General features: G+C 43.8%; 1 protein-coding gene across 2 annotated transcripts in view; it reads left to right on the top strand.

Moving 5' to 3' along the window:
- Positions 1-435: 435 nt before the first annotated feature.
- Positions 436-27675, top strand: part of HDAC7 (histone deacetylase 7) — a 462051-nt gene continuing 434811 nt past the window's right edge. For both annotated transcript variants that reach the window (XM_068267312.1, XM_068267314.1), the window contains exon 1: positions 436-532. The gene's annotated coding sequence lies outside the window, so the exon portion shown is untranslated. The remainder of the gene's footprint in view (positions 533-27675) is intronic.

The following is a 27675-nucleotide window of genomic DNA, read 5'->3' as shown; positions in this document are numbered from 1 at the left end:
TTCATTCGTTTATTTTCACCTTGGGTGTCCTTTAAGTGACATGACTATGAACTATCTAAAGTGTTGTGGAAGAGGTCAGCACTCTAAAATTACACAATAATATTATAACTATTATTTCCTTAGAATAACTTTAATGTAGTATTATTATTATTTATGGTGTGTTATGCAATATCACATACAGTTGACAGAGCTGCTACTGGAAGTGATTACTGACACCGCTCTCATCTATGGTGTAAGGTGAACAATTTTGCAGACCCTTCTGGTAGCAAAGGAGTTAAGGTCAAGTAAAGCATTTCCTTCTATTGTCAATTGAACAGAGTCATAGATCCCTCCTGTATGGTCCCTCCCTGCCCTCCCTCCCCTTTCCTCTTCTCTCACTCTCTCTGTTCTACAGGCTGCTGCTACTCTCACTCTCTCCGACTGCTGCATAGTGGATCTTGTGATGTTTCAAACAAAAGTGCTCTGCTGACCCACATCCTCCTCTCACCATGGTTTCACAGCTATAGGACTTGCCTGCATGAACACACCACTGGTGAGTGTCTGCATACATTCTATACATGAACAGTAGGATATGGCTTGTGCTGTGCAATATTATAGTGCAATGATTCCCCCCCCCCCCCTCCTCTCTTGAATCCTTTCCAGACATATTTGTTGTGTTCCTGCAGAAGCCAAAAAATCTCTGACCAACAGCCAATTCCTATGGAGGAAAATATCACAACCCACTCCCTTTTTCTGAAGCCATAAATACAATGCCTATCTCTTAAAGTTTGCCATGCTTGCAGAGTTGGTATGGCATGCTTATCAGTTCATCCAAGTTAGGGAACTCCTCTGCCTCTGTGATGGACTGTACTGTTATACAGCCTAAAAGACAAGGTTAATTTAGTTCAGATTCCTTCTGCTAAGTGCCTTTCTGCTAGGAATTTGTTTATCTTCCTGTAGGATAATCTTGCATTTTTTAACCTACGTATGCTTTCTAGGAAAGCCGGGTTCAGGAATTTGAACTGATCCTTTCGGTCATAACAATATTTATTACAACCAAATATTGAGAATGATTCAGTCCACCACAAAACCACCTCTTGGCTCATTGATGCGCATCAAAGGTCATCAGTGTACAAAGATCTACACATTTTTCTGTTGATGTTTAAGTTCATTAGCTGGACTATTACCTATTACTAATTTACTTAAGATTATACTGTGTGTGTTCTTTTTTTTTTTTAGTAAAAAATAGTTTTTCAACATAAGTACAATTTTGTAGAGCTAAATGTTGCATCCTGCTTTATTGTCATTGTTTATCTTTAAACATTATTTTTTTGTTGTTGCTGCTATAGAGATCTGTTTCTGACAATTCTGATTGGCTAGTGCATGGGAGCCAATCAAAAGTTTTCATGTGTGACCATACTAGACACTTTGTACACAATATGCAATATTCTGTTTTACCTGATGCACATTGCTTATTGTGTACAGTGTCTAGCATGGTCACGCATGAAAAGTTTTGATTGGCTCCCATGCAGCAGCCTTTCTTAACCATCATGTGGACAGCCGGCTTAGGGTTTCTGCGAATAAAATCACTGGCTGAAGACTGGACCATGCAGTGATAGTGCAGCACTTTGCACACAATATGGTCATAGGGACAATATTTTTACATTATGTTTTACTCTACATCAGGGGTCTCAAACTCAATTTACCTGGGGGCCACAGGAGGCAAAGTCAGGATGAGGCTGGGCCACTTAAGGAATTTCACAATCGCGGCGCATTGCCGCCTCTGCCCACCCCTCTCACTCTTCCTTCACAGAGAGGGGCGGGGAGAGGCGGCGATCCGTGCGGCGATTGACGTCAGGAGGGGCAGAGCTGAAGCTGAAAGCTCTGCCCCTTCCAGGAAATGCCAGCGGATTGCCCCCCGGGCGATTTGGGGGCTCTGCAGCCCTCGTTTAGTGGCGGGGATGCGGCGGATTACTTGGGAGCACTGAAGCGAACTATAAGGAAGCTTTTGCCAGCGAGGGCCACAAAATATTGTATCGAGGGCCGCAAATGACCCGTGGGCCGCGAGTTTGAGATCCCTGCTCTACATGATTTTTTTAATAATAAAAAGAAACGATTTGCTAAGGGGAGAAAAATATAACATTTCTATAACAGGCAAACCTAGATAACCATTATTCACTGTTAAAATTCTATGGAAGAAAAACCTTTTTTTTTTGTTCTCTGTATCAAAGATGAATTAAGCATTTATTAACACTGCGGCCCATATGCAATTAACTTTTCTCCTGAGTTTTCTCCTAGGAGATAATTTTTCATCTTCTAGTTAGAACAACTTTTTGACACTTTAGGTGAGTGACACATGGGTGAAAAAGTACAATCAAAATTATTTAGAGTATTTCCATGCTTGCTGGTGGTTTAAAAGGCATTTTAGTGACAAGTTTGAGAATATCACCTAGGAGAAAACTCAGGAGAAAAAGTTAATTGCATATGGGTCCGGGTGTTAATGAAGCCTGATATTTTCATTTGTCCAATTTTTACATAAAACTTAAAGCAGCTGAAGTTATAAATATCATAGTTACATAGGTTGAAATAGGAGTTTTTATCAAATTCAATATTACTCGAAGAGGATCAGTTCATGAACAATGTAACATGTTTGGAATTATAACAGCTGTTAGAACAGCTCCGTCTATACCATCTTGTTGTCACAATTCTATGTGCCAATTATATGAATTCCTGCCAGTGTTTGTGAATCAGCTTGGAGCGCCTATTTCAAAAAAGGTGCTCCAAGTCAGTGGGTCTAACCTACGGGCACTGTATTATTGACCCGAGGAAGCAGGAAAGGCCCGCAAAACACATTGTCTTTGTGTCCAAGAAAATTTTCCTTGACTATTCCTTGCATGAAATAAGACTATTTAATTTAGATTTTTTTTTTAAAATATTTTATATCCCTTTTGAGGCCAAAGACCATCTACCACTACTGAAAACCCCCAGTCTTTTATGGGACATTGCCCTCTGATGGCTGTCCTCATTCTTGGCGGAATGGTCTTCATTCTTGGTGGAATGGTGTTCAAGGGTATGTCAAATAAAACCTCATCCTCTCCATTTCTTAGGGTTCTTCCAGGATTTGTCGTTCGCCTTGTTCTCGTCTCCCTTCATACTGTCTACTTTGGTAAATGTTTTTCCTCGTTTGGCCTTTAGTACCACATTTACACTGATTGACACCAAAATTGAGTCTGAGAGGTGCCTAAAACTTAAAGCGTACCTGAACTAATATGTGACATTTTATGTTTTTGCATCGCATGAGTTGACAGGCCAGTAATTGTATCTGCAAATAAAGCAGTTGAACAGCATTGGTATGCTCTACAGAAAAGTATATAGAAACAAAACACATTTATCTGGCATAGCAAGCAATCGCTGATAAGTCCTGAAAACTTCAAAGCTAATTATTTCTTTAATTTGGCAGCTGAATGAGCCAGATCTTACATCACACTGACATGGCTGCTGAGCAAACTTTAGAGATCAAATTGAATCCCTAAAAGTGTAAAAAGGAATATGAGACACCAGTAAAGTTATATATACCACTGCTACTACACATACATTTAATTATCACTTACATTGATTTTCAGCCCATGTTTCTTTTAACTTGAATTAAGCAGAGCTTACTGTCTTTCCCTTTTCTGTGTCTTCAATGGTCGTTTTACCAACTTCACAATCTTGACACTTTGAAATTACTTAAAGTACATCCAGGGGCATAACTAGACTTAATAGGGCCCCCCTGCAAAAATGATAGCATGCCCCCCCCTGGTCCCCGTAACGCATGCGAGTCACGTGATCGGGAGCCGGTAAATGGCAGAGAGTGTTCTGCTGTGAAGCAGCGTCTGGGAGCAGGAAACAATTACACATGTTCCTGCACACGGTTGTTGTGAGTGAATGGGGAGGGTTTTTTTTTTGCTAATTGGCTGCACTTGCAGTTGGGGAAATGGAGGAGGAGGCCCCCAAAGCCTCTGGGCCCCCCGGCGATGGGGCTACGCCCATGAGTACATCTGAAGTGAGAAGAATATGGAGGCTGCCATATTTACTTCCTTTTAAACAATGCAGATTGCCTTGCTGTCATGCTGAGCCTCTGTTTGTACTACTTTTAGCCATAGACCCCGAACAAGCATGCAGATCAGATGTTTCTGACTGAAATGTGACTGGATTACCAACAAGCTTGTTTCAGGTGTGTGATTCAGACACTACTGTGGCCAAGTAGATCAGCAGGATGCCATGCTACTAGTACTCTTTAAATGAATATAAATATACCAGCCGCCATATCTCTCTCAATTCAGGTGTACTTTAACCACTTGAGGACCGCAGTGTTAAACCCCCTAAAGACCAGGCCATTTTTTTGCTAAATTGGCCACTGCAGCTTTAAGGACTCGCTGCAGGGCCGCACAACTTACCCCCCCCCCCGGTGTCACATGGCTGTCCCTGTACAGTGCTGACATAGATCACAACGCTGTACCCTGCCATCTAACAGTCTCCTAGCGGCCGCTGGGCCTAGGTCGCCGCTGGGAGGCTGAAGGCGGAGTGGAGCTCTGTCATTGAAGCACGGATGCGCACTCATTGGCGCCTGCAATCCCCTGCAAACTCTGCCGCCAGGACTGCACGCCGATCAGCGTTAGTCAGTCCTGGGGCTGCCGCCGTGTCCACGCCAGTTGGCGTGGAGCGGTCTTCAAGTAGTTAACTGAGTAGTTAACTGAGAACTCTCCTCATCTAAGGCATCCTAACGCCATGATGTTTTCATGTTTGTGGCATCTCCAAAATATGCCCCTTTCATAGGACACCTCAAAAGTGTTGGTGAATGCACTCAATATTGGCCCTTATTAAATTCTCTTTCCTCCTAAGTTTAAGAATAATTTTGACAGCACATACTGAAAACTTATTTGCAATATGATAGGCTAAAAGGTTGTTTATAGATATACATATGCACAGAGGGAGATACTGGTTGCTTGGCAGTTGAAAACTGCTGTTATTTCCCACAATGCAGCAAGGTTCACAAACAGAACTGTCAGGACCTAGGTCCTGACATCATACAATTCACCCTTTCTTCTAAGTTCTCTAGTCTAGTAGGAGTTAATTTTTCCTCTTCTGGTAAAAATAACTTTTCAGCACTCTGCAAATGAAAAAGTTCCAAAAAGTTGGTGAAAAAATTATTCTTTCTCAGTATCTTCTTGCTTTCTGGTGGCTTACAAGGCATTTCATTGATAAGGTATACAAATATCACCTATGAGAAAACTTAGGAGAAAAAGTGAATAGAATAAGGTCTATTGCTCATATGCAATTGTGTTTCTCCTGAGTTTTCTCCAATGGATATTTTCAAAACTTGTCAATATAATGCCTTTTAAGCCTCTTGAAAGCAAGGAAATATTTAAAATACTTTTTACGGTATTTTTCACCTAGTTTTTTCACCTGCTTTTGAGTACTTTTTCCGTTCCAAAGTGCTGAAATGTTATTAAAGAGAACGTGAAAATGTATCTCCTAGGAGAAAACTCTTATAGACACACCTGGTAAAAAAAGAAACCCACATTGACTGGGGCTTTGCTCATCTATTTGTATTAGCTCTTTTCCTGAATGAGCAGCAGGGAGTCCCAATAACTTCTTGCTACATCCTCCAATCCTCCAGCTTCTGCACCTATGCAGAGGTCCATCCATGGTCGCATGCAATTTATTCAGCTTACTTTAATGCTGGGTACACACTATGAGATTTTTTTGGCCGATTTACTGTCAGATCGATTTTTTCCAACATGTCAGATCTGCTTTCCGATCGATTTCCGAGCATTTTCCGATCAATTTCCGTACAAAATAATTTTCATTAAATTCTAGCAATGTACCCAGCATAAGGATATGGATACATTGCTAGAATTTAATGAAAATTATTTTTTTAGACTGTAAAGCAATTATTTCATCAAGCAGATTTAGTAAATATTTTTATACATTTCAATACTCGGAATTCTTTGTGAATTTAGATTTTGGTATTTGATCCAAACAACCCCCCAAGAAGTTTTGGCCAATTGGAATAGAGAGAATAATTCCTTCCGCTTCCAGACTCCAATTGGTCATCAGGTGATTTTCCTAGATTAAAGTGTTATCACTCTGCCCTTCAGTAATACTTTGCATATCATTAATTGCAAGGAACCTACGCTATATCCAGTCCTTCATTTAATTGAATTATAGAAATTTTGTGAGCTTTTTTTTCAATGAACAATTACTCATCACTAAGCGCTCTCGCCTTGCAGCGTTGGGTCCTCGGTTCTTTTCCCCGCCTGGGCACAATCTGCATGGAGTTTGTATGTTCTTCCCGTGTCTGCGTGGGTTATCTTCCTGCATTCCAGTTTTCTCCCACATCCCCCAAAAATACAGAGACGGTAATTGGCTTCTCCTAAAATTGGCCCTAGACTACTATACATACACTACACGATACATACATAGACATATGACTATGGTAGGGACTAGATTGTGAGCCCCTCTGAAGGACAGTTAAGTGACAATATACTCTGCATAGCTCTGCGGAAGATGTTGGCGCTATATAAATACTAAATAATAATAATTAACAAGTCTAATAGGCTTCATCATTTCAAAGAGGTTTTGGAAGATTATGACAGCTTCCATTGCTGACTCTATATTCTGAAAAATGCCAGTTGCTTGTTTGATATAAGAATCCTCTGCCTTTAATACCGTCTATGTCCCTGACCAAAACTGAATGTTCAGATCAAGTGTCCTAACTTTACTTTACTTAACAACTTAACAGCTGCTGGGTGGATCAATCAGGAGTGACCATGTGACTCCCAATACATGCCAGACTACGTTACCCAGCATTACAGCCATAAGTTGAAGGTTTTGGTAAAGGATGATGAGAGAGATGATGCGGGGGTGGAGCATGGAAGTAGTCTGCAAATTAGTTTATATAGTGGCACAGTTCATTACGCACCCCATCCACATTCAATTTTATCCACATGACATAGGTGAGAGCTTGTGTCAGTTATGTTGGAAAAGCCTAAGGGCCGGTTTCCACTACAAAGTGATGCGAATGCGGCTACCTAACCGCATCGCATCACTTCCGCCGCCAGCCGCATCAGTTCTGCATCTCCCGATGCGGAAGTGTATTGGAGGAGATGGGACGCGGCTGCGGGCGGATGCAGCCGTGCGAGAATCTGCAGCATGCTGCAGATTATCGGATTGCTACGCACCGCTCCGCACAACATACCCGCAGTGGAAACTCTTCCATTGGCGTGCATGTGTTTCAGGACACCTGCAGTGCGATGCGGCTATATAGCCGCATCGTACCGCTCCTAGTGGAAAAGGGCCCTTATGAGAACTTGCAGTTTACTGGAAGAGGAAATGTAAGACCTCACTGTTAAACTGTTGGAAGTATTGTAGAAGTTGTGTAGTTGAAGGTGTGAATTGTGGTTAAAAGTTGGATTAAAAATGTAAAAACAGCATTATATAATAATGATAAGTGGTCTACAGATCTCTTCCCTATTTGAGAATAGTAGTAGCAGTAGGGTATTGTAATGGTATCATCCTGATTTATAACTTCTTGCTATTTAAGAAGGTTGTTTTAGTCTGACTTAAGGTGGCCATACACTGGTCGATGTGCCATTAGATCGACCAGCTGACAGATCCCTATCTGATCGAATCTGATCAGAGAGGGATCGTATGGCTGCCTTTACTGCAAACAGATTGTGAATCGATTTCAGCCTGAAACCGATTCACCATCTGCTGAGCTGCTCCTGCCGCCTGTCCCCCCCCCCCCCCCCCCCGTATACATTACCTGAAGCTGGCTCCCGGGCATCTTCTCCGCATTGCACGGCTCTGTTCCGGCTCCATTACGGCGCTTCCTGTGTTACTCCGTGACCAGGAAGTTCAAATAGAGCGCCCTCTATTTGAACTTCCTGGTCACTGCAGTGACACAGGAAGCGCCGGGATGGATGGAGCCGGAACAGAGCCGTGCAGCACGGAGAAGATGCCCGGGAGCCAGCCTCAGGTAATGTATACTTGATCGGATCGGCCGCCGCTAGCGACGCGCACTTTACCCGTGGGCGATCGAGGGTAATTTCCCGCACGGCTCGATCGACGGACCGATCCGATTTCGGGAGGAAATCGGATCGGCGGCTGCATTTACCGCGAACGATTGGCAGCAGATTCGATCCCAGGATCGAATCTGCTGTCGAAACGGCCGGGAATCGAGCCAGTGTATGGACTGCTTTAGGTAATAAAAGGCACCACACTACATATCAAACGGATCTGAGCAGCTCCTCCTTTCAAATAGGAAAGGGCTGTCAGGTTTGAGAAGCTAACTCCCCCTTGCTCCCTTTTCACAGCAGTTATCCAGCCTTGGTGTGAAGTTCAACAAGTCACTTATCTTATCTCTTTAAAATATAGTCTTCCCCCTCCTCCCCTCTCCCTAAAGGTTTGTACACACGCACTACTATAAGGAACGACAAGTCCGTCAGACCCTCCCGCCCGCGTTCCAGCAACAGTAGAGCGTGTGTACAGTCTGTCGGCAGACTGAAAACACTGTGACCGATCCGCTGAGCGGATCGTTCAGAAACAGTGTTATCAGTCTGCCGACAGACTGTACACACGCTTCACTATCGGCGGAACGCCCGCCCAGTGGGAGGGTCTGAGGGACACATTGTTCCTTATAGTAGTGAGTGTGTACGCACCTTAATGCTTAATGGGTTTGTTTGAATTTTAGCTTGTGGTAAGTTAAGTCAACTAGAGTCCTTATCAGCCTTTCATTTTCTGTTGCATGTGACCGACCACTCAGCTGGAGAAAGAGGAATACTGCCTGTAATTAACCCTTAAAAGTAAAAAGATGAGGTAAAATGAAAGTTTTTTTTTATAATGAACCATATTTTTAGCGTGCATTTTTAATTGGCTATTGAGCTGACCTGGGAGTTAAAAATTATGCTCGGTTCTCTTTAATAGGCCTTAGTCAGATATCAGTGTCTCCGGTGCTCAGGGGCTTCTGGACCTGTGGCTAATGCATTGCACTGTGAGACACAGAGCCCTGACTAAGCTTTACATTATAATTAGCTGACATCTGCTGCACCTTGTACCTTTCTCTGGAGTTCCACTAGTGAACCAGAGTAAAATTACAGAGCACAATTTGAATTGGCACTAATTGATGCCACTTATCATTCAGTTACCATATGCTGTCTTAGGGCTGGTTTACACTGAAAATATTGCAGTGACCCCTGTAATGCACAGTGAAGGAGAACACATCTTCTAGGTTTCCCTATGGGACAGTTTACATTCAGAGTGCTGAAAAGTTATTATAAACAGAGGATGAAAAATTATCTCCTAATTAATTTTTTCTACTGAGTTTTCTGCCAGGAGATAACTTTTCATCTAAAAGATAATTTTTCTGCACTTAGCATTTGAAAAAGTACTAAAAAGTAGGTAAAATTAATATCTAACATGTTTTGAGTATTTTCTTGCATGGTGGAAGCTTCAAAGATATTCTTGGTACAGTCTGACATCTTTTCAACTGTACACAAAAAAAGTTAATATTATATGGGCTTGTGGCCGCATAGATGCAAAAAGGGTGCCTAGAAATTTGGGCGGCCGAAAGAATCGCTGGTAGAATATCGGTAAAACACCAATATTTTACTATTTTGCAGTGCAAATTCTGATGATACACCAGTTAAACTTAGCCCTATTCTCACACAGAACCTTCTTTCTATCAATGCCTACCGGTAACCCCCTCTCCAATGCCTTACCATCCCCACTGCCATTTCCTAACCCTAACCACTCCCCCTCGTATGCCTAACCGACCCGATGCCCAACCTTTAAAAAATAAAAATACTGATGCCTAACCATAAAAGACCTTCCCTCCCAGCAACATACCATAGATGTCTATAGTAATATTGGCTGCGATAAAATTGCCGTCGCAAATTGTGGCTACAAATAGGTGCAAGCACATGCTTTATAGACGCAGTTTGCATAGCGGGCACCTGCTATTTTATCGGGCACCTTAAGCACCCATAGTGGCTGGATAGTGTACTGGTGAAGGGCTCTGCCTTTGACATGGGAGACCAGGGTTCAAATCCTGGCTAGGTCAAGTATCTATTCAGTAAGGAAATCAAGGCAAGACTACCTAACACTGCAGGATGGCCTCTTGAGCACATCCCAGTGGCTGCAGCTCTTGAGCGCTTTGAGTCCGAAAGGAGAAAAGCACTATACAAATGTTCATATTATTATTATAAATTTGTCACCATCCTGTTATTACTATGGCAGCACCCGAACTTCCATGGCGCCTCCTGTGCCAAAATTTCCTCCTAGGTGATCTTTTCACACCTTATCAATAAAATGCCTTTTAAGCTACCAACAAGAGAGAACATTACTTGTTGGTTTATCTGTGCTTGCTGCTGTATTTAGCTAAGGATGGGTGGGGCCCAAAATACTGTATTTTTCCCCACTGAGTACCCAGTAGAGGGGCTATTGGGTCATCAGAGCTTTGGACCTGTGAAAAAGAAATGGAATCTCTGAGCATTTGTCCTGAGCAAAAACTACACATTTCTTTCAGACAAATCAGTTAGTTGGTTGCTATGCTGGTAGACTTTTTGTGTCACTTCTGCTTTGTGTCATCAGAAGCTTCTCCAATACAATTCAATGTTTTCTGACTCAGATGCTTAGTGATGTCACCACACCCATCGCTATGATGTCATGATGCTCTGGCCAAGTGGCAAATGTCCCAGCAGCCTCCTGGCTACCAAAGCAACTGCAAATTGCCAAAGCAGCTGGGCTTTAAAAGACCTGGCTGGAAGCATTCTTCACTCCTTAGGACAGAAGGGAGTTATAAACATTTTTCCACATTTCTGAAGATGGAAAACCCCTTTTCTGGAGAATTATACAGATGGCAGTGCCCAAAGCCATAGGCAGCACTTAAAGTCACCTATTTTTTTATTTATTTTTTGCTAAGCCGACTACAGTAAGGTGCCTGATTGGTTGCTATGGAATTACACACTGCATATGGTGTACGTCCATCACATGTGGATCAGCAGGATGGTTATTTTGTGTTGCTGCATTAGACACATTCCAATCGCTTAAACATATGTCTGACACATATCCCTGGGATAGTCGCTCCAGAACCGTAGGCACGTCACACCGCTGGTGTTTATGACAACTAGTAATACCTAAAGATGGATGAACTCCTAATTTCACAGCATTGCGTCTGCTGGATTTTCTGCGCCAGGAATTCACTCCGTTTCTTGGAGTATAGGAAAACACTTTGTCTTACAAAATGAGCAGGGAAATGGAATGAGGTAATTAGCTTGTGTTTGTGGAAATGTCTTGCTAGCCCTCTGGCTTCAAACTCAGGAGAGAGTCATAACCCTGGACTGTTGTAGCTCCTCAGCATCTCTGAGTCACTTCTGCTGAGGAAGCAGACAACACTTATTTCAGCCATTCAGGAATTGTAATGAAAACATTACAATGCGTGTTGTTATGTTTTCATTAATTTTAGTATCGGAAATGTGAGTGTCTCAGACGGTGACCCGGTGTATCCAGCTTTCCTGTAGTAATCTCTAGTGGGGTTGTTCTAGGAATCAGAACCCATTGTGGAGCATGTGACCAGTTTGATCAGGTGATGGTTTTTCAAGCCCTTATTTGCTGGTTGTGATCATCATAGCAAATCAGAGCTTTATAAATCTATCAGCTGATCACACTAGTTACTCAATAGAATAAAATATCTTAGAATAGATATAATGTCTTAACATAAGCAGAATTTACAAACTGGAGGCTGCTTAGCTTAGTAAATAACTAATGTTGACGTGTTCAGAATATTAGAGTGACCATATTTTTGTGGGTCCAACCTGGGGGCGAAAAGTGGGGAGGACTGAGGAGCGCGCAGCGACGAAGACTGGGAGGGAGGCGCCGCTGCAAAAAATGGGTGTGGCCATGACATTGTATGGGCGGAGCTAACGTAATGATGTAACAGCGAGGCATAAGAAAGCAGTGTTTACACCATGATGTGGACAAACGAGACTTTGCATCATGGGTGTGCAGAAACTGTGTGATGCTAATAGTATACCGTAACCACAAAACAGCAAACATAGCCATCTATGACCATTAAATAATAAGTGCAGTAACAGTTACCCCGGACACCAGAAAATAAATGCAATAGGCAACATGTCAGCACAAAATAACCGCAATGCGGGCAACATGTCAGTACAAAATAAACGCAATGCGGGCAAACATGTCAGTACAAAATAAACGCAATGCGGGCAACATGTCAGTACAAAATAAACGCAATGCGGGCAACATGTCAGTACAAAATAAACGCAATGCGGGCAAACATTTCAGTACAAAATAAACGCAATGCGGGGGCCATGTCAGTACAAAATAAACGCAATGCGGGCAAACATTTCAGTACAAAATAAACGCAATGCGGGCAACATGTCAGTACAAAATAAACGCAATGCGGGCAAACATTTCAGTACAAAATAAACGCAATGCGGGCAACATGTCAGTACAAAATAAACGCAATGCGGGCAAACATTTCACCAGAAAAGAAACGCAATGCGGGCAAACATTTCACCAGAAAATAAACGCAATGCGGGCAAACATTTCACCAGAAAAGAAACGCACTGCGGGCAAACATTTCACCAGAAAAGAAACGCACTGCAGGCAAACATTTCACCAGACGAGAAACGCACTGCGGGCAAACATTTCACCAGAAAAGAAACGCACTGCAGGCAAACATTTCACTAGACAAGAAACGCACTGCGGGCAAACATTTCACCAGAAAAGAAACGCACTGCGGGCAAACATTTCACCAGAAGATAAACGCAATACAGGCAAACATTTCACCAGAAAAGAAACGCACTGCAGGCAAACATTTCACCAGACAAGAAACGCACTGCGGGCAAACATTTCACCAGACAAGAAACGCACTGCGGGCAAACATTTCACCAGACAAGAAACGCACTGCGGGCAAACATTTCACCAGACAAGAAACGCACTGCGGGCAAACATTCCACCAGACAAGAAACGCACTGCGGGCAAACATTTCACCAGACAAACGCACTGCGGGCAAACATTTCACCAGACAAGAAACGCAATGCGGGCAAACGTTTCACCAGAAGATAAACGCAATACAGGCAAACATTTCACCAGGAATGAAACGCAATGCGGGCAAACATTTCACCAGGAATGAAACGCAATGCGGGCAAACATCACACCAGGAATGAAACATAATATGGGCAAACATTTCACCACAAATGAAACGCAATGCGGGCAAAGTACACCTGGAAAAAAAACCATTTACTCACCTGGCAGAAGTCTTCCTCTGGCGCGCTGCTCCGTCCCGGGACCGTCTTGTTCCTCCTGCTCTCTCTGGTCTCCCGCGCTGACAGGGCTACGGCAAGATGGCGCCCGAAGCCCAGTACTGGAGACACAAATAGGTCTCCAGTACAGGTTTTCGGCAGCCATCTTGCCGTAGCCCTGCTCGCCTGCCGGTGTCAAAACACCGGAAGAAGCAGGAGGCTGAAGCGGGGCTGCGGGCAATGAACTGGCACGGCGTCTATAGACGCCGCTGCCAGTTTACGAGGAGAGAGTGGCCAGAGCCCCGAGGCCGGGACGTCCCGCTGCTGAAAGCGGGACGTTTCCCGGGACCTCATGCTGCCTGGGACAGCGGACCCCGAATCCGGGACGCGTCCCGGGCAATCCGGGACGTCTGGTCACTCTAAGAATATTCTAATTTGGAACCTCATTCTGAATTCTTATTGTAGAACACAGTGGATAAGTCGGCACTTGCTGTAAACTGTCGTTTATTCCAAAAGGTGGTAACACATCATAGCAGAATCAGTGTAAAAGAGGTAAACATACCATATAGGAAGGCCGTGCAGTGATGGTGGGTGCTGGGCACAGATGAGCCTAATTCTGAATTCTTCCTTTCAGAATCTGAATTTTCGTACATGCGCACCGCAGCAGGGGGGGGGGGGGGGGGGGGGGGCTCCTTCGTATCACTGTTCTCCTCAACATGCCTAGCAAAATTAGCTATTAACCGCTAAAGTCTGCGCCATTGACTTCAATGCAAAATTTGCAGAGCCACCAGAAATTGCATTTGCTGGCATATGGGCAGTTCTCTCATACGGCAGAAAGTGAAGACAACACAGGCTTTAACAAAGCCGGGGCATAGGATGCACAGCCAGGCAGGATAGAGTAAGTGGTGCATGGGGACTGATGCACGGGGACTGGTCGGCATCTGCCTGTATACCTCCCATGCACGTGACAGGGAGCCAGTCCGTCTTTTGTGGGCCACCCTGTATAGCTCCAGGATGTGTTGCATTAAAGTATCCCTACGTATGTTTTACATTTGATCTGTGTTTTGTTTGTTTTTTAAGCACCTGTAAAGATCAATGTAATAGCCTGGGTTTATTTGAACTTTCAGAAGTTTACAACTTCTGTTTGTTGCTATGCAGTTACAATAGTTAAAGATTGTAGAACAGAGTGGATAAGTCGGCACTTGCTGTAAACTGTCGTTTATTCCAAAAGGTGGTAATACATCACATCAGAAACAGTGGGAAAGAGGTAAACATACCATATAAGGAGGCAGTGCAGTGGTGGTGGGTGCTGGTCACAGATAAGCCTTACGGCCATTTTGCGCTGTGGACGCGCTTCTACGGAGGCTGTGAGTCGCTTCTACAGAGGCTGTGAAGCGCGTCCACAGCGCGAAACGGCCGTAAGGCTTATCTGTGCCCAGCACCCACCACCACTACACGGCCTCCTTATGTGGTATGTTTACCTTTTTCACACTGTTTCTGATGTGATGTATTACCACCTTTTGGAATAAACGACAGTTTACAGCAAGTGCCGACTTATCCACTCTGTTCTACAATATGCACCCTCTGTGTATACCTAAGCTGAGCACGCTGTCTGCACCAAAGGGTAGGAAGGTTGTGTTCCCTGCCATTTTCCTCCTGCATGCAGTGAGAGCTGTAGTACCGACTCTTCCCTTTTTCCTGTCTTGTGTTCCCCCAAACAATAGTTAAAGATATGTATGTTATCACTAGAGCTGTTAATCAATCTGTTTCTACTTTTCCATTGCACTCATTATTAATATTATTATTAAGCATTTTCTTTGTGGGGGGGGGGGGGGGGGGGGGGGGAAGTGTTACCAATTAACTGCTAAGTATGTTTTTGAGATGTGCACAGGAACACCGGATAACATGGGCCAGACAGCAAACTAAAGAGGGAATTTGAATGTTTTGCAGCTGAAATTCCACTTGCATCTGGAAAACCACTTGCAGTTACATGGTTTTACTGTTGTTTATGATTACGATTCCCGTGAGCAGAGGTGCTGCACTGGACAGGCAGTGAATGTACATAAATTGATCTCTCATCCAATTTCACCATAAATACGTGAATTAAAAAAAATCATCTTATGTGTCACAAAGATTTAGAGGTGGATCCTATTAACAAAAGACTCAAACCTCAAAGCCAGAACACGCGCTAGATGAGTGTTTTTGGCCTAGGTGGCTAGTCGGGTCCATCTTTTGCAAGAATCTGGCATGAGCACAACTGTCCTGAAGCGTCACTGAAAGATCTGGAGTGCTTTATCATCTTTACCAAGCACACTGCTCTCCTCCTTACCTCGCCTACCAGAAGTAGCTCTGTTGTGTGACGTATCATCATTCCTCCTAACCCCTCCAGGTTCATGTGAATACCAATAGTAAAATATTGGTAATCTTTACCAAAATTTTACTATGTCTTAACCTAACCCTACTCTCACACAGAACCCTCTCTCTACAGAAACAACAGAGTAGGAAGGAAAAGAGGCGGTGAGGGGTACATACCAATAAGGCAATTTAGCCAAAAAGTAGTTTAGTAAAAATGTATAAATCTTTATTATATCAAAAACAGCACATCTAAAATAAGCCTGACCTCATATCCCACACACCCCATCCATTTATCCCCACAGCACAAGCAGCAACCTCAGCATTCAAGCACACACACTCAAACTGGGTTAGTGTAGAAGCACAAGGCAAAGAAGGTGTTATTGCAGTATTGCAGTATTGATAGAGCTCTGATTGATAAGGTGCATTAGCATGCCTGTTCAACTTGCGCTTCAAAACAAAATATGGCCAAAGCGACATGCACAGCGTTGTTATATATGCAGTCCATTCATAATAGTAACTCCTTGTTCCAAGGGGCACTAGGCAGTCTTTCTGTCACAAGCAAATTTGCAGCCAAAAGTGCTGAGTTGAGTGAATATGAATAGCGATGATGTAAAAGCAAGCAGCAGCATACACTAGAGAGCAATATTGACAACCGTACACTAGTGTCTGGTGGATTATTGTAGAGAGATGCCTCAGTTCACTGTTCATAGGTCAAAACACGAGCAGGCAGGAGGATACTGACACACATGAGTCTGTGTCCGGTTAATACAGCAGATGGATTCTCCAATCACTGTCCATAAGCACAGACAAGCAAAGCGACTCAATGGCAAAAACTGAGCAAAAGCAGTTCCAAGGTTGGTTAATGTAGTGATATATACTGCTCACCAGAAACACCATGCCGTGTTGTTTTTCTCCTCCAGATGAGAGTGGTGTCAATGAAGGCCAAGTGATGCCTAAGCAGCCGAGGATTCCATATGGAGAGGCAGTCGGGAGGTCAGGCAAGCCAGCGGTGATACCACTTCACAGCCCCTCTCTCTACAGATACCTAACCCTAAGACCTCCCTCTCCCTTTGTCTAAACCTAAGACTTCAATCCACCTATGCTTAACCCAGAACCCCCCGGGTAGCGTCTAACACTTAAAGAGACACTGAAGCGAAAAAAAAAAAATTATGATATTATGATTTGTATGTGTAGTACAGCTAAGAAATAAAACATTAAGATCAGATACATCAGTCTAATTGTTTCCAGTACAGGAAGAGTTAAGAAACTCCAGTTGTTATCTCTATGCAAACAAGCCATTAACTCTTCCACTAAGTCTTAGTTGTGGAGAGGGCTGTTATCTGACTTTTATTATCTCAACTGTAAGTGAACTGTTTACTAGAGGAGAGGTCATTACTTCACAGACTGCTCTGAAAGACTCATTTTGAATGCCGAGTGTTGTGTAATCTGCACATATTATAGAATGCTGCAATGTTAGAAAAAACACTATATACCTGAAAATAAAAGTATGAGAATATTTTCTTTGCTGCTAATCTTCTAGTAATTATTCAAAGTACACAACCAATTCACTATATCATATATATTTTTTCGCTTCAGTGTCTCTTTAACATCCCCTCCTAACCTTACTCCCACATCACAAAGCCGGGATCTGCGATTAATGAAACCTGGACTAACTTAGGTGTGTCCACCTCTTTCCTCACTGCACACTAAATTCAAATTCTTGGAGCTCATTCACCATGCTGCAGAGTTGATAATTATTTGCAACTTTCAACAGAGAACGTGGGCCACAGAAGTAACGGCAAAGGTTTATTGCACACATGTGGTTAAAAGACAAATAGCAGCAATTGCAAGTGTAGATTACATCACACATCACCCATCTAGGTGTCCAACAAGGAGAAGCCATCCGTCTGACAATTGTTGCGCACCTAGCGGTGCTCGATCACGAAACGCCTGGCAACCATGGTGGAGGTACACACTCACCACGCCATAGGAAGGGGGTGTACAAAAATAGCGTATGTACAGCTCTTTTTGCTGTCAGCACCAATCAGGGTCCGACTCTCAGCGGCTAATGTGGGTGCGTCACTACGTTAGTGTGTTAGTGGGTGCGGCACAGTACTTGTGCAGGCAACAGCACACACAGTGGGGAACATTCTTGTTGGTTGTGATGAGTGCGGGGAGATTTAGCATCTTTCTTACAGAATACAGAATTCTTTATTCGCCAAGTGCGAAAGGCGCCGCACCCGGAATTATTTGTGGACACAGGCAATAGGCTAAGATGGCATGGTGCAGATAACAATTAACACATGGTGCAAATAACACAACAACATAAAGCAAATTAAAATACAAATATTGTAACAACATGGTGCGAAAAACACAGAAAACAATACATAGTGAGAGTAGCTACATTCTATACAGCCGCATCCTTGCTGTATAGAATGTAGCTACTCTCACTATGTATTGTTTTCTGTGTTTTTCGCACCATGTTGTTACAATATTTGTATTTTAATTTGCTTTATGTCGTTGTGTTATTTGCACCATTGAAGATTAAGTTGGTAATTAATGATGCACGTGGGCAACTATCTTTGGGGCTGCACTGCAGCTTGGAACCTCAGCACCCAAAAAGTGATCGGGGGACCAGGAAAACCGGCCTTCAGTCTTACGATAAGTGATAACCACAACTGCCCAACTGATGGTAGTTATCAAATCAAATTAAATTACATTTAATATTTAAGGAGCATTCGGTGGGAAAGGGTTGAGAAATCTCCTCGCAGGTGCTACAGATGTCATCCTGCAGTCACACAGCTGCTGACTTCCTAAGCCTTCAGTAAACTCACCATGTACAACTGTGTGTTTAGAAGTCTTGCCCAGTGTTCTCCAGTTTAAGTAAAGATTCCCAGTGCATCGTAAAATAAACCTTTCAGGACAGCTGTATTTTGTACAGGTGAGGTTACCATCCAGTCATAGACGTAGAGGTTTCCTGATTTCCAGGGAAGTGCTGTTCTGCAGTTGGCACCTCATTGTCAGTGATGCTGCAGAAGTTGGCAGCCTCCAGGGCTGAATGGGAATCTCACATGTGTCACTCAACAGCCTCCTGGCAGATCTTCTGTAAACAGAACCAGGCATGATAGGACTTTTGTACTTATGATAGGACTTATGTAAAGATATGCGATTTTCGTCATTTATACTTGAGTGTTAGAGAGAGGGATGGAGCCATACAAGCTGTGTTTTTCATTAGACTACCCAGCAGGCTTTGCAAACTCAGTGTGACATGGCTGAAGACTGGTTTTAAATCCCAAGCATATAAAGGAATAGAAACAGGGCTTAAAGGAAGTCCTGAGTCAAGATTACACTTGGGCTACAATGGAAGTACACAAGTGCCAGACACACATGGCTCAATTCAAAGCCAATACCTAGCTCATATACCAGCTATGTACTTATAAGGCTAGAACTAGTAACTGGAAACAGACTTTTTATGTATATGCTGAGTCTGTATTTTCAGAGATTATTAAGGTTAATAATAGCTGCACCCTGCTGTAGAGATCTTCAGCTTAAGCAAAAAAAAAAAAAATATTATCTTTTTAGTTATTCCAGTTTTATTTTGTTCAACTGCAAGTTGTCTCTGTGGGTTGCCTCTTCTACTCACAGTTAAGGCTCAATATATGACTGGGAGGGTACAGTGCTGGGTTGAGGTAAGCCATTGAGACATTCATAGGGAAATTCTGCTAATTTGATTGCGTGGACAGCATCCTCTCAAACTTCTAGGTTTAAGATAAGTTGCCGTAAAAATACGCTCACACTATTCAGCCAATTAGAATCCTTCAAGTGGACGTTGCTGTGATTGGAGATCGTCATGCTGGCTCAAGTAATCTATACGCAGGGCATTTGTGTTTGATTCTCCATAGGTGTCTCCAGCACTCAGTCTGCTCATCATTTTCTCAGAACTCAAAAAAATTGCCTGGGAAGAAGTTACATTACTTAATACGATTATAGGAACCAACATAAACTGATCTTATTATTTTCCACTAGTGACCTAAGCCCGTTTAAAAACGGGCTTTAGGTCTGTCACTGCCGCAAGCGCACCCCACACACGCCCAACCACTCAGCCGGCTGGCCCGCCTCCTGGCCCGTCCTGTGTCCTGTCCCAACGGCTGTGTTGGAGCAGGACATGCGCAGTAGCGCAAAAGCACTGACACAGGGACATGGGACGCAGGGACACTTGTATTTTATTAGGTAGGATTATTTCTCCTATAGGCTGGGCATGGATGGAATTAGAGGAGCATTAGGTCCTGTTTACACACTATCCATACTATGTGCATTTTTAAATGTATTTCTATATTGGTCTCAATTCACTAAGCTTTATCAAACACTTTATTATCAAAAGTTTGATAATTTACCCCATGGGTAAAATCTAATTTTGAATTCACTAAGGTGTCATTGATTTATTGAAAATTTTATAGATAAAACATTTGATAAATCTATAACACTTTAGTGAATTCAAAATTAGATTTTACCCATGAGGTAAATTATCAAACGTTTCATAAAGTGTTTGATAAAGTTTAGTGAATTGAGGCCATTGTCTTTTTCTGCAATATGAAAATGCCTAAACAGTGACAGCCCATGTTAATCAGTGGGCTTGTTCACATTGAGCAGCTCATTCACACTGTGTGCACATTTTTAATTTGTAACTTATGCGGCTGCTCGCATTTTAGAAAATATCGCTGTTATGATTCTGAAAATGCATGCAGCAAAATGTGCATGCAATGCACCAAGTAGCGCAAATGTAGTCGAAAATTGTTCCCATTAGATAATCCAGCTCATCGTTGCCTGTTTTATGTGAGAACTATGCAATGTTATTTGCACCTGACCTACAAGGGAGTGGATCGCTCTGGTATTGCTAAAGCCTCAGGCTACTTTTTTTAGTAGGGTTTCAGATCTGTTTCCGAATCAAATATGTGGCTCCCGTGCTGATGTGAAATCACATCCAACTACTGCTAGTGGTGCCATGCACCAGTATGGGGGCTCAGATGTGATGTGCGCACACACACGCACCACACACACACACACACGCACGCACGCACGCACGCACGCACGCACGCACGCACACACACACACACACACACACACACACACACAGTAAATTGGAAACAGTGTATTGATTTCAATAGCCTGACATTCCACCACTGAATTTGCATGTGGAGAATTGCTGGGAATCGGTTATAGTGGACACATAGCCTAAACTAAGGCTATGACACTAAGACACATAGCCTAATCTGAGGCGTGTTACATTTTGTTTTTTGAGGGTTTTTTGTTATCAGTTTACCTTCATTTTAAAGTCTTTGGTGGTTTTTTTACCAATAAATATTCTTCAGACAATGCATATAATAAATAGAAAAGTACACTGCTGGTCTCAAGTCATTCAGAGTAGGATAATGGAATTGCAGATCAAGACAAGACACAAAACATTTATATACCCGCTTTTCTCCTGGCAGACTCAAAGCCATTGAGATGCAACCACTAGGGCACACTCAGTAGGCAGAAGCAGTGTTAGGGAGTCTAGCCCAAGGACTCTTTACTGAATAGGCGCTGGCTTACTAAACTGGAAGAGCCAAGATTTGAACCCAGGTTGCTTGTGTCAGAGGCAGAGCCGGAGCCCTCAACCATTACACTATCCATTCAAATAAATAGGGACAAAATGGACGCAATTACTAGTTGTAGGTAGTGTAGCATTTGTAGCTGTCTATGAATTAGGCCGCATTCACACTGTGTAACACATGCATTATGTAACACAATGCACAGTGTACGCAATAAAATGTGAGTTATTTAATAGCCTGAGCAGTCTCCATTGTACCTGTGCTTTTCACACACCTTATTGAGAAACACGCTGTAGACAACATGTCAGGAGACCACGCAGAGATGTGGACATGCCCATACAGTCATATAAGGGGTGTGGTCATGTGCACTAATGCACAATTCACATAGTTTGACTGAGGCCTTACTGTAGGTTTTTTTTTATTTTTTTTTATTTCTTGTATTATAGTTTTAAATGCAGAACTGTGGTCATTATTTCAAAAACACTCCTTAAAGTGTACCTGAGACGAAGGAAAAAATTTTTGTACATATCTGGGGCTTCCTCCAGCCTCCTTCAGCCTGATCGCTCCCTCATTGCTTTCCTCCACCGCCTGCAGCCTCCACAATCCAGCCCGGTAATTCTGCGAGGTCGAGGCCAGTTGGTGCATGTGCAGCGAGGCCAAGCACGCTGCCCCGTCTTGCTCCCGCGGTCGGGAGCGTTCTGCGCCTGCACAGTAGTACTGCTCAAGCGCAGAACTCTCCCAGTCCCAGCGACTGGAGCGCAATGTGGGCCGTGCATGCGCAGCAAGCCCCCGACTCCTGCAGTTTCCAGGCCGGATTGCGGAGGTTGGAGGCAAGGGACTAATCAACATGAAGGTGGTTGGCGGAAGCTCGAGGTGTGTATAAAACATTTGTATTCAATCGTCTCAGGTTTCCTTTAACCTATACACTTTTTACTGCTCATTCTTGGCCTTCTGGATGCTGAGAATTCAGTCACTGCTTCCCATGAGTTGTGTTCTGTGCAATTTAGCACAGCAAGAGCGGCTGTAGCTCCAACCCGACACTGCTGCATCAATGCTTTACCTCTTTCAATCCAGTATGGTAGTGGCTTCAATGCCATCGGTATTTGCAGGAGTCCTATGATCTACTCAGGTCAGTTGCCTTCAAAACTATTTGCTGCAGAAGTCACTAGTCGAAGAAAGAGAATTTTGCTTGTTTACATGATTTTTCAAGCCTGCAGTTCTGTTTTAACACCCCCCTTCCCGTATAAAACTCATAAAGTTTGCAGCATTAAAAAAAATATTGCACAATACATTTTATTAATAAATATGCTCGTTTTGTCCACTTGGGATACATATTAGATTTCAGCTAAGCCCTCCCTTCTGGATCTTTGTGTAAACAGGGGTTTTATGTGCGTTTGCATGTTCTGTATTCTGTACCATGCAGAAGGCATCTCGTTTTGCACAGTAATACAAGAAGGAATATGCTTTGTTTACTGTATCTTATATCTTCTGTTTAATAATAAAAATAGAAAAAGTCAAGTATTTTGCTCCACTTCCGAGAATCGTAGATCCCCTCCGGCTTCTGCAGCTCGATGATCCAATTCCCCATACACCTCTTTGCAGGGGTTTATGGCATTCAAGCTTCTAATGTATCTGAATGGAAACCAGATGGTATGAGAAGTGCAGCGAGCACTATGAGGGGCCGTGACTTACCTCCAGGCTGTGCTGAGTGCATTCCTTCCTGCTCTTGCCATCCGCCAATGAAAGATCTAATGTGCTTCACTCCCTTTCACAACTCCGCACAACTCATGTTTGCCTCATTTGCGATTAATTACTGCACAACCACGATGACATCACAGAGCAGGAGGTTGCGTGTTTCTGATTACAAGAGTAGTAAATATTTACTTGACAGATTATTAATTTTATATGTCTTTATAAGTGTTTATAGGGCAAAGATTTAGTATGGCTGGAACGGCATATGTTTTTATCTTTCTCCGAGCTGTTTATATATGTAATATATATGTACAGTATAAGCATACAGACTAAATTGCTTTCATGGAAACATTCAGAGTGATCAACTTTATGCAGTTTAGCTTGCTTATGTGCAGATGCTTAAAGAATAACCGAGACAACAGAGCTGAATAAAAGTTTTTTACTGCACTTCCATTATAAAGGTGATAAGACAGAAGGCGCCATAAGCAAAGTAAAAAAGCTTAAAATCCATTTTAGGGAGGTAGTGGTGGGCTTACTGTATATACTCGCATATAAGCCGACCCGTGCATAAGCCGAGGTGCACACCTTTTTCTCGGAAACCAGGGAAAAGTGGTTGACTCATGTATGAACGCCCTCCCCAGTAGCCAGAAGTGCCCCAAGAATGATACAGCTGTGTCTCAAGACACCACTAGATGGCGTCATAGATACGAGACACAGCGATTGCCACACAGGCAGAATCACGGATCATTGCCACTGACACGTTGCTTGCAAGCTCCACTCCACAAGCCAGGGGACAAAGGTGGTCTTGAGTAGAGATGTCCTGAACGGTTTGCATGCAAACTTATTTGCGCAAACAACGCTGGTTCGCGTTCGCATTGGATCGCAAACTTTATGCGAGTTCGACCCGCCCCCTATACTACATCATTGGGCTAAACTTTGACCCTCTACATCTCAGTCAGCAGACACATGGCAGCCAATCAGGCTGCACTCCCTCCTGGAGCCCCCCCCCCCCTTATATAAGGCAGCAGCGTCAGCCGTGTTCTCACTCTGTGTGCTGCTGTGTTTGTGAGAGAAGGGAGAGAGGTTGCTGAAGAGATAGGAAACGCTTAGTTAAGCTCTTGTTAGCTTGCTCCTTGCTAATATTTGTTGCTGAAAAGCACCACCAAAACTGCTCTTTTGAGAGCTAATGTTCTTGTGATGTGTTTTTTTTTGTGTGTGTGGCCCTCTGATACTGCATATACAGCCCTGTCTGTCGCAGCTGGTTCTTGCTAATTGCTATACTGTGTCAGGCCCAGCACATTCAGTGCCTAGTGAGACTGCTGCACATTGTATTATAATACCAGTCACTGCATACCTTTCACTGCACCTGTGTGACCGCATGCTGTTTTATATAGTAGTCACTGCATCTGTGTGACCGCACGCTGTTTTACATACCAGTCACTGCATACCTTTCACTGCATCTGTGTGACCGCACGCCGTTTTATATACCAGCAGTATGTGCATCCATTTTCACTGCACCTGGGTGACCGCACCCCGTTTTATATAGCAGTCACTGCATACATTTCACTGCATCTATGCCAGCCATCCCAGCCAGGTCAACATCTGCAAGGAGTTTGTATGTTCTCCCCGTGTCTGCGTGGGTTTCCTCCCACATCCCAAAAACATACAGATAAGTTAATTGGCTTCCCCTAATTTGGCCCTAGACTACAATACATACACTACACGATACATACATAGACATATGACTATGGTAGGGACTAGATTGTGAGCTCCTTCGAGGGACAGTTAATGACACTACTATATATACTATGTACAGCGCTGCGGAAGATAATTACTAAATAATAATAATAATAATAATCTGTGTGATTGAACGCTGTTTTATAGACCTGCAGTCAGTGCATCCATTTTCACTGCACCTGTGTGACTGCAAATTGTTATACCAGCAGTCAGTGCATACCTTTCACTGCACCTGTGTGACTGCACATTGTTCTACCAGCAGTCACTGCATACCTTTCACTTCACCTGTGTGACTGCACATTGTTCTACTAGCAGTCACGGCATACCTTTCACTGCACCTGTGTGACTGCACATTGTATTAGTCAAGTCAGTGCATACCTTTCACTTCATCCCCCCCCCCCCCCCAATATGGACAAAACAACAGGCAGAGGCAGGCCACCCGGCAGGTCTGTTTGAGGTCGTGCTGTTGTGATTTTGTGCGGCCCTCGACCAAAGTACAGTGTTCAGAAGAAGGCACGTGCCAACAATCCCCAAAATTGTCAGGACGTAATTGACTATTTAACACAGAACACCTCATCTTCCTCAGCTTCGCATGGAAACGTGACATATCTTCCTCCTCCTGCTCTGCCACCCCACTTAACACTCAGTCGTCAGTCACCACCAAAGTGCCATCATCCCAGGGCTCAGCGGTGTGGAAATTTTTCTGTACTCTCTGCCACCGAAAATTAAGCCGTGGAAAGACCAAGACCCGCGTAGGGACAACTGCCTTACGAAGGCACATGATGAAAAAGCACAAAATGCAATGGGAAGGCCACCTGAGGAAAATCAGCACACAAAAGCAAAGCCACACACCGCAGGGTAAGATACCAGGCCGCAATTATTTCTCAAAAAAGGGGATACCCAAACTGTACCATGATGTTGAAAGGCAAGTGGTGTCCTCTCTGGCACACAGCATTGGGTCAAGGGTCCATCTGACCATGGATGCCTAGTCTGCAAAGCACGGTCAGGCCTGCCCGAAGACTAAGTCAGTCCCCACACACAGCATCTCTGCCTGCACACCGTGTGACTGCCTGCCCCAAAACTACGTCGGTCCCCACACAGCATCTCTGCCTGCAGGCCGCTTGACTGGGCTTGAAAACTGCCATTGTCTGCACTCTCGCCATGGTGCGCACCAGTCCAGCACGACCATCACTACACAAAACATCTGTTTGCGGTGCGTTACACAGTGAGTTTGGTCTGTCAGTGTGAAGCAGTACACTAATTACACCACCTGATTGATGTATACACAGGCAAGATGTTTTAAAGCACTTTATGCCTCCAATTTAGCAATGCAATGTAATTTCTGCCCTTAAAACCCTGCTGTGCGTCAAATCTGTAATTTCCCCGGGACTTTTGATGTCTATCCCACTCCACCATGCCCCCCTCCAGGTGTTAGACCCCTTGAAACATCTTTTCTGTCACTTTTGTGGCCAGAATTAGTGTTTGTGGTTTTGAAAGTTTGAAAGTTCGCCTGCCCATTGAAGTCTATTGGGGTTTGCGATGTTCGCTGGTTCGCTGACTTTTTCGCAAGTTCGCGTTCGCCAAAATCCACGGGTTTATGACATCTTTAGTCTTGAGCAGCGCATTCTGCACACCATGTTGCCGGGGATGGGGGGCGGACACAGCAGGGAGCCAGCTGGTAAGAGCAGGATCACTAGTGCCAGATTCTTACACTCCTCTGCCCGTAACAAAAACCTGCTCCACCATCCGTTCTGCTCCAGTGACTCCCATATTAGTCGCGGGAATAGCCAGAAAAACTGCCTTTGATGCTGGCGCTTTTTCTGGCTCACAACATATAACAGTTGCTCCTGTTGCAGCCTGAGGAAGCAGGCCTTTGACCCACGAAATGCATTGCAAAGATTGGAGTTACGAATCAAAGTATTTTTGCTAATAATTGACTGTCTTGAGTCTACTTGGGCAGGTAAGTCCACCACTGCCTCCCTTTTTAAATGGATTTTAAGCTTTTTACTCTGCTTTTGGGACCTCTGTTCATTGTCACATGGTCTAGTCCACCCTTGGTGAAGGGGTGTTATCCCATTTTCCCTTTCTACAGAGAGGAACTTTTAAACCTGAGTTTGGTCGGGTCAATTTTCCCACCTGACGTTACAGTGTTTGCCTTAGAGGTAACCCACTTTTGTTCCTACCCATCTTTACTAATATACTAAGATACTACACTATCAAGGGCTCTCGATTATCCTTGTTTTTGTTTTCCATTTTAAAGGACTGACCCAGGATAGAGAGCGTGCAAGAGATTTACTATATTTTATTGCACATTTGCTGCCATGCATAATAGAGAACAGTTAACAATTTATGTCATTTAATGTCCATCAGCAGGCCTCATAAATGGTAATACGTATCACATCCTAGGGACAAGTTTTGAAAGAAATTGACTAAATTAACATACGGAAAAAAGAGCACATAAAGGAAACTCATTCAAAAGTGTTCTAGGTAGGATTTGAATGTGAGACTCTAAAGGTGGCCATACACTGGTCGATTTGCCATCAGATTCGACCAACAGATAGATCCCTCTCTGATCGCATCTGATCAGAGAGGGATCGTATTGCTGCCTCTACTGCAAACAGATTGTGAATCGATTTCAGCATGATACCAATCACAATCTGTGAAGCTGCCGCCGATGCCGCCCGCCAGCTATACATTACCTGTTCTGGCCGGCGTGACTCCCCCGGTCTCCGCTGTCTTCTTCTCCGCGCTGGTCTCCGGTCCAGCTGGCTTGCTCCACTGAACTTCCTGTCCAGGGGAAGTTTAAACAGTAGAGGGCGCTCTACTATTTAATCTTCCTGCCGAGACAGGAAGTTCAAGGAGGCTGCAGCCCTGGAGCCCGGAGCGGAGAAGAAGACAGCGGAGACCGGGGGAGTCGTGCCGGCCGGAACAGGTAATGTATCTCCGCTGTATTACGTCGGTCGTCGGGCATTCGAACGCCGCTATCGACGCACTCCCGACCCGCCGGCGAT

The sequence above is a fragment of the Hyperolius riggenbachi genome, chromosome 2 (genome assembly GCF_040937935.1).
Source record: "Hyperolius riggenbachi isolate aHypRig1 chromosome 2, aHypRig1.pri, whole genome shotgun sequence".
NCBI classification, from domain to species: Eukaryota; Metazoa; Chordata; class Amphibia; order Anura; family Hyperoliidae; genus Hyperolius; species Hyperolius riggenbachi.
This window is presented reverse-complemented; position numbering and strand designations above follow the sequence as displayed.